Here is a 6,414-nt window from a genome sequence, read left to right as displayed (position 1 = left end):
GCATCAAACTGTAACATTCATTTGTTGTAAACGTTCAAAAATGGATCTCAAGCTATATTCGAGTTAAAATATTCAATGCTGGCGTGAACACTAGTGTGTGCCACTAAGTAAAAAAGTCGGCTAACCAGGGTAAACTTCGACAAAAAATTGTTGGTTCTCCTCTTTAGATAATAGCTTTGAATATTATTGATCCATTGATAGAAAGAGGTTACTAGTATATACCCATGGTCATGGACTACTTTACAAAGTGAGCCCAGGTTTATCCACTGTTCAAACTTCCACACAGTTCATGGTTGATGCACTGATGGAGCAATGGATAGCCTGGTTTAGGCCAAATGAAGAGATCCACATGGATTAAGGAGCCAACTGTTCTCTGAGTTACGTAAGGTGTTGTGTGGCAAAGATGTGCACTTCATCCTATCATTCATAGTTCGATAATTTAGTATGCTGGGTAATACAGACTGTCACGTATACACTTGTTGAGTTTGTTAACTCCAACCAAGCCAACTAGGATGAACACTTACTTACTCTGTGTCATGATGGCATACTGCACAACTATTATTTGATGAATATGCTTATGTTCAGCCAAAAAAGTCTTGCTCCCTGCATATGTGATGTATGATCTTCCACTTTGAACAGATGTCTCACAATTTCCACAAGAATATGTGGAGTGGTTAAGGTATGCATTATTTGATGTGTGTGTGTATGCACATCATTCGCGAGGAAAGGCTACCATACCATAGCACAGTGGTACACAAGCTTCTTTATGGCACCCCCTTCCTAAACATGCATTTTTGCATCCTCCCAGATAAAAGTAAAACATGTCTTAAAAAGGTACAAAGCATAAGGCAAACAGTTTCAATTAACTGTGAAGGATTGCAATGAACTTTGTATAAAATGAAGCCCATTTTTGGCTGAATTGTTGACAAACCAACTCGTAGGTCCTTCTCTATCTGCAAACAAAATCACTGTTTTGTTTTGATTGATGTCAGACAGAAAATACTGACTCACACTTTTCTTAACCGGTTAAGGTATTCTTTTTAAAGTAGCATCCAGAAGTTTCCAAGGGTTTTTGACTTGAATTCTGCCTAAAGAATTTTATCACTGGATAATTCTGAGTTTTTCTTCAGCTACCTTTATTAGATGAGAAGTTATGGTGTCCTTAAATGTTTTCCAGATACAATTGTGTTCCCCCGTTGACTTTTGAAATTTAACTATAAATTGACCTTAAAGTTTCTCAAGATGAATAGAAACAACATCATGAATAAGAATATGATTTAACTCATTTTTTCCAAGAATTCACTGAGACAAGGAAATATTTCTTAGTTTCCATTATAAAACTGAGTTTCCACAGCACAAGGTTTTTGTGAAATGTAGTCCCTTTGTCACTCAGCTGTAAAATATTGCTATTCTTATTATACAGTGACATGATAAGGTCGGTGAGCTTATCAAAAATATAAGGGTAGAAAAATACTGGAAGTCACTTTTCATTCATAAAATGCACTCCCACTGTATGGTTGCAGTCTAAAGAAAAACACAAAGTTCCTCTTTCAGCTGCATAATGAAAGTGAGTTCCTTTCTGCGAGACAACCAGTTCTCTTCTTTATGCATCGGGAACTTATACATGAATTTCATTCCTCCACAAAGAATGGAAAACAGCTTGCTGTTTAAAGCTCTTTATTTCATTTTGTTTGCTTTAAGCTACATTGTCTTGGAAGTTAGTACTTTCCTGTATGTGATGCAATGTGTAAATGTTATACCTGGAGCAAGAACAGTTACTTTGGTTCTGAATTCTTTCTTGTTTCGCATAAATGCAGCTCTCCCATCAGTGCATATCCCAACACAATTAACCCAAAAAGGTTGTTTGGGGTGAAAAAACTCGTCAACAAGAGAGAAGATGTCTTCCCATTTAGATTACTATTCCAGTTCTTGACAAAATAGTATTGTACAAATACCAGAAGCTGAACTAAATTTGCAACATCTATGTTTCATCAAATTGTATGGTGAGTTTCAGACTTTTCTGGATGCATGTTATCAATTGCATTTTTATGTCAACATGAACTACCTCTATACACCTCGTGAACGTGTCACATGATAAAGGAATAGACTTAAGGGCCTCAGCATGATCTCGCACATTTTTATGACAGCAGAAAGAATTAATATCTCTCCTATAATGTGCAGCTTCATACTTTTCCCAATCAAATAAGATGCTTCTAAAGGAGCTTTCAATGCTTTTGGTGGAATATGCTCAGGGTGTTTGGTATTGTAAGTTTATTTAGCTTCATGCTGTCATTAGCTAAAATCTGCGAACAAATAATTCACTGTGGTTGTTCCTCGCTATTAAAAAATCTGTAAGTGAAACCAAATTTTCAATAACCTTCCTGGTAATTACACATTTTAGTTCTTGGTTTGATGTTCAGTTTACCGACAGAAGCAGTAGAAACGTAACCCATGGAAGTGCTTGGTCCAGCTACAGAGCCATCAATTTATTGTTCTTCATTATCATTTTAATTTAATTATTTCTTATGTTTATAAGGTGGTTAGGGCACTCGACTCGCAATCTGCGGGTCGCGGGTTCGAATCCCCGTCACACCAAACATGCTCGCCCTTTCAGCCGTGGGGGCGTTATAATGTGACGGTCAATCCCACTATTCCTTAATAAAAGAGTAGCTCAAGAGTTGGCGGTGGGTGGTGATGACTAGCTGCCTTCCCTCTAGTCTTACACAGCTAAATTAGGGACGGCTAGCGCAGATAGCCCTCGCGTAGATTTGCGCGAAATTCAAAACAAGCAAACTTATGCCTGGAGTGAGAAGACTTTTGCTCATATATATGAAACTGTTTGTGTCAGCTGGATCTTCAACAACCCAAATGATTAAGGAAGACATTGACTGCCCACTCCAGGATGCCACCCTGTGAGTACCACATCTTATTCACTTTCTTTTTCAAAGTTTTATTAATTACTGTATGAACATGCAAGATAAAGTTCATAAAAAAAACAAATTTTTCATTCATGAGTGTTTTTATGAAAGAAAAACTTCACCATTCTTTTTGTTGACTTATTAGTTATCTTTTTCATGCATGTAATTGGAAACTTAACTGGTGTCAACAGGTCATTTTTATGTTTTATTTGTAATAAAATTCATGTTAGGTCTTTGTTTTATATAATTTGTCATATTTTTATGTACTTTCAAGTAGTTTATGGGTAAAGGGTTTTTGATATTTTGTTGTTGTATGTTCATAACATCAGCCATATTTCATCAGTGTCTCTATTTATCATGTACTTTCGAATTTTGAAAAATAACAGTTATCTACTTTGAAGGGCGTGCCTTTTATATTGTTTTACTGTTTTACATTATTTTTCGTGAAGGGTTACTTTTAATATGTATGTTGTTATTTGTGACACTATTGCTTTGTTTGTTGTTAATCATTGTTAAAAGCTTTGTATTGTGATGTTGTATTATGTATTGACATTTGATGTTGTATCTACACTGTGTTATACTACCCCTTTCTACAGGGAATAAGTAATCAGTGTTAAAGGATTCAAATTGTGCCTTTCATTTTTAAAGGTTTGATATTAGTATGTGTGTACTTGCATCTGTATTAAAAGATTCAGTTTTGACTTAATTAATGTATTATTTATTTGGTAAAGGATTTTTGATTATGCATTTTATTCTTTATTTAAGAGTATTTTGATATGTCTTTTGTATTGTTCTTTACTGAAAAAGAGTTTTTGATAACGTATCTTCGTTTAAAGGTATTGTTACGACAGCGGAAGTCACGTGACGCTGGTTACACGTCATGAGTTTCTAGAAGGATCATAACTGTTCCTGGCAACTCTAGTGTTTGCCAGACGCCCTCTATTTTTGTATATAAGTCCGGCAAATAAAGCGGAGAGGAAGAGTGAAGGCATATATAATTGCAGATAGACAGATATAGAGACAGATAATTGAGTCAAGTGAGCGGTAGTGACCGTAAATAAAGTGCGTGAATCATTGTGAATTATAGCGTGTGTTTAAGTTAAAGAAACTGTAGAAATTAAGTGTATTACAAAGTTTGTAACGAGTAAGAATAAACTAGTTTTAATTAAGAAAGTACTTGTATCGCTGAAGTTTCTCGGAAAGAATTTCTACGGGAAATTAACAAACGACCAGAGACGTAACAGTATCTTCATACTATTGTATTTTTCTTTGTTCAAAGATTCTGAAGTTTGTGTGGCGTTTGCTTTCAGGGGTAAGAACGAATTAACATAATCCTTGACCAGAATGCAGATTTAAAGTATATTGGTTTTAAAGTAAAAAATAATTGTCGGTCGAGTACAAACCTGAAGTAGGGATGACAGGAAGTGTGTTATTTTAATATACCATGCATTTCCGTTTTTTTTTGTAATATTACATAATTTATTCCATATTTGCTCTTTGTTCTGTATATGTACAGGTTTTTCACATAACACGTGGTCAAGAAAGTCCTTAAGTTGATTTTGTTTTAAGTTACCTTTGCTGTATTGAAGTGGGCAGTACCTGTTATTACCCGAGAAGGATATTAATTAATTCTTCATGTTACGTAAGGATGCCGACTGCATTGTTTTTCAACAGTTGTTCAGGTGATATATCTAGAAGTTACAGCCCCACCTATGCTGTAATGAGAATGACCAGTCACGTGTCAGTAGTGGTTGCCTTGTATAAATTCAAGTTGTCCTGTATTCATAGGACTGTGACATTTAGTCATTATAGTGTGAAATAACATTTGAGTTGGTGTACTCAGTATGAGAGAAAAAGTTAACCACTAAAGATTTCAAATCAGAGTGACAGTTTATTGTGTTTATTCAAGCAAATATAGATACTGTTTGTATTTAGTGTCTTAATAAATATTGTGCATTATATATTACATTTTGTGGCCAGTTTCATTACTCCATTTACATCGACTTAGTTCATGAGAGATTTAGTATTACTTAGTAATCGATATATGTTATCTAGGAGACCTATCCGACATGGCTATAAAGTTAATTCAGTATCACCTGTATTTACCATAGCTGAACAATATAGTTGCCATTTTAAAATATTGTAGTAGTGAAACATACTATAGTGAGAATCTCACAGATTTTCGTGAGGACACGTTTACTTTGTAAAATTATTATTTTTAAGGCTGATGATAAATGACACTTTTAGGGGATAAACCTTTATCAAAACAAAATGTTTACAAATCTTTCAAACTATAACTTACAGAGGGCGGTAGCTTTGGTGATGTGTGTGGTGCAAAGTTAATAGGTGTAGTTATTAGGACGAAATAAAGTGAGGTCAGGTAAAGATTTTCCTTTTTTTTTAAATTTCTAGCCTTTGAGACATTTGGCTTAACTAGTAATAATGTGTCGAATTAATGATGGAAATGCTTATTCCAGCCATGTCTTAATAACATTTTAATTTTTTACATTAGTTTTCATTGTAATTATAAACAAAAATAGTCTCATGCGTCACTTAAATCGGCCTTTTAGTTTTAATTTTAACTGCAGACGGTTTGATCTGTTAGTGTTACTGTTAGACTTAGTGGAGGTAAAGCTTTGTCTTTGTTAAGACAACTTTTTTACTAAGATTAGGATAAGAAAATTTTGAGAAATGCAATTCATAAAATAATTAATTATGTTCTTACACCTCTGTAGTTGACTGTAGAAACATTGTTATTTATTATAATTTAATAGGGTTAAAGAGTTCAGAATCTGATACCAATTAGTATTTTAATGTTACCTAATCATCTATGTCAAGTGCACCATGATCTACTTAGTTTTACCCTTGATAGTGCTTCAAAACTTACACAACATTTAGAATATGTCTTCAGCTCAAGTTCAACTAGTATTAGTATTGAAATATGCAAAAAACAAAACAATTGAAGCCTTAGCTTTTGGACTGATGACAGCATTTAGTTAGAGATATGGTTTTGTATTGAAAGGATTGTCATCAGTCAGTAAGTTACAGATTCAAATAAATGTTGTTTATACCTCAATTTCGATCTTATTAAAGAATAACAAAAGCATCAGTAACTTTATTTTAGTGGAAAGTTAGTGACATGACATAACTAACTTTAAAACAATATAATTTACTGGAAAACATCAAACTATAACAGACCAAAGTTTAATAACACAGGCCTGCAAACTTAAATTTCATAAAAGTTGTTTTGGTTTTAATAACGGATATTCCATAAATCAGCTTTGGAAATTTCAAAAATAATAATAATTTTTTCTGTCATGTAAGGATTTTTTACAAATCGGGAAGAAGATAAAAACTTACTTAGATCAAATTATTATTTTGTTTACCACAATGAAAATGTATGTTAACAAAAATACAAACAAACTGAAGAAAAGGGAAGAACATTGATGTCAAACAAATATGTATCCTCACTCATCCTGATATTTTTGTGAAATCT

At 33.6% G+C, this 6,414-nt stretch overlaps 1 protein-coding gene across 1 annotated transcript in view; it reads left to right on the top strand.

Moving 5' to 3' along the window:
• Nucleotides 1-5,232: 5,232 nt before the first annotated feature.
• The window catches only part of LOC106458278 (kinesin light chain-like), a 93,047-nt gene continuing 91,865 nt past the window's right edge, over nt 5,233-6,414 (top strand). Inside the window, exon 1 of the mRNA XM_022384436.1 lies at nt 5,233-5,298. The gene's annotated coding sequence lies outside the window, so the exon portion shown is untranslated. The remainder of the gene's footprint in view (nt 5,299-6,414) is intronic.

This window comes from Limulus polyphemus, unplaced genomic scaffold (assembly GCF_000517525.1).
Source record: "Limulus polyphemus unplaced genomic scaffold, Limulus_polyphemus-2.1.2 Scaffold438, whole genome shotgun sequence".
Lineage (NCBI taxonomy): Eukaryota > Metazoa > Arthropoda > Merostomata > Xiphosura > Limulidae > Limulus > Limulus polyphemus.
Note: the sequence above shows the minus strand (reverse complement) of the source record. Positions and strands in the feature narration are given on the sequence as shown.